The sequence below is a fragment of the Myotis davidii genome, unplaced genomic scaffold (genome assembly GCF_000327345.1).
Source record: "Myotis davidii unplaced genomic scaffold, ASM32734v1 scaffold453, whole genome shotgun sequence".
NCBI lineage: Eukaryota > Metazoa > Chordata > Mammalia > Chiroptera > Vespertilionidae > Myotis > Myotis davidii.
Window position 1 is genome coordinate 2,084,345 of NW_006285234.1, and position 1,458 is coordinate 2,085,802.

The following is a 1,458-nucleotide window of genomic DNA, read 5'->3' on the forward strand; positions in this document are numbered from 1 at the left end:
GGACAATTTAGATTTACGGAAAATTTGAGGAGAAAGTATGGAGAGTTCCATGTAGCCACCTCACTGTGGATGCATAATATCCCTTGTTATAAACATTTTAATGTTTTTATTGATTTCAGAGAGAGGAAGGGAGAGTGAGAGAGAGAGACATCAATGATGAGAGAGAATCATCAATCGGCTGCCTCCTACACCCGCCCACCAGGGATCGAGCCCGAAACCCGGGCATGTGCCCTGACCGGGAAGCACACCAGGGACCTCTTGGTGCATGGGTCGACACTCAACCACGGAGCCACACCGGCCGGGCTCCCTTGTTATTTGCACGTATTATTAGTGTGTTGCAACAATTGGTGAATTGATATGAATACACTATTAACTAAAATTCATAGTTTAGGTTAGGATGGAGCCTTGGTGTTGTGCATTCTGGGGGTTTTGACTAATATATGACAGTGTGACTACTGTGGTCTCCGCCGTTACAGTTGTACAGCAGAGAGTGACTGCCCCACCGATCATCCGTGCACCGCTCCTCCACCCTCCCTTCCCACAGCCCCTGGCAACCACTGATCTCGATACTGTCTGTAGAGCTTTGCCTTTTCTAAAACGCCATCTAGTTGGAAGCATGAGTACAGAGCCTTTCCAGGTTGGTCTCTCTCACTTAGAATATGCATTTATGGTTCATTCAGGTCTTTTCGTGGCTTGATAGCACATTTCTTTTTAAGTGCTGAATAAGGTCTCATTATATGGATGTACTATAGTATTTTGTTCCATTCACTTACTGAGAGGCGTCTCGGTTGCTTACACTCTTGGGTGATTATGAATGAAGCTGCTCTAGAGATATGTGTGCATGTTTATATTTACTCAGTTGGGTAAATATCAATTGGGATTGTATGGTAATACTATGTTGAGCTTGTGAGAAGCTGCCAAACTATCTTCCAGAGATTGTATTATTTTGCATTCCCACCAGCAAACCAGTGGGATTCTGCAGTCTTTTAGCATTTAGTGATGTCAGTTCTTTTGGATTTTTAAAAAAAATATATTTTATTGAGTTTTTACAGAGAGGAAGGGAGAGAGATAGAAAGTTAGAAACATCGATCAGCGTCCTCCTGCACACTCCCCACTGGGGATGTGTCTGCAACCAAGGTACATGCCCTTGACCAGTATCGAACCTGGGACCCTTCAGTCCGCAGGCCGATGCTCTATCCACTGAGCCAAACCAGTTATGGCTGGATTTTTTAAAAAAATATATATTTTATTGATTTTTTAAAGAGAGGAAGGGAGAGGGATATAGAGTTAGAAACATCCATGAGAGAGAAGCATTGATCAGCTGCCTTCTGCACAACCCCTACTGGGGATGTGCCTGCAACCAACGTACATGCCCTTGACCGGAATTGAACCTGGGACCCTTTAGTCCGCAGGCCAATGCTCTATCCACTGAGCCAAACCAGTCAGGGCAGCTCTTTT

The 1,458-nt window shown here is 44.5% G+C and overlaps 1 long non-coding RNA gene across 1 annotated transcript in view; it reads left to right on the forward strand.

Annotated features, from left to right (window-relative positions):
- LOC107181834 overlaps positions 1-592 on the forward strand; it is a 37,108-nt gene extending 36,516 nt beyond the window's left edge. The window contains exon 3 of the long non-coding RNA XR_001512536.1: positions 477-592. This is a non-coding gene — a long non-coding RNA (uncharacterized LOC107181834). The remainder of the gene's footprint in view (positions 1-476) is intronic.
- Positions 593-1,458: the final 866 nt, after the last annotated feature.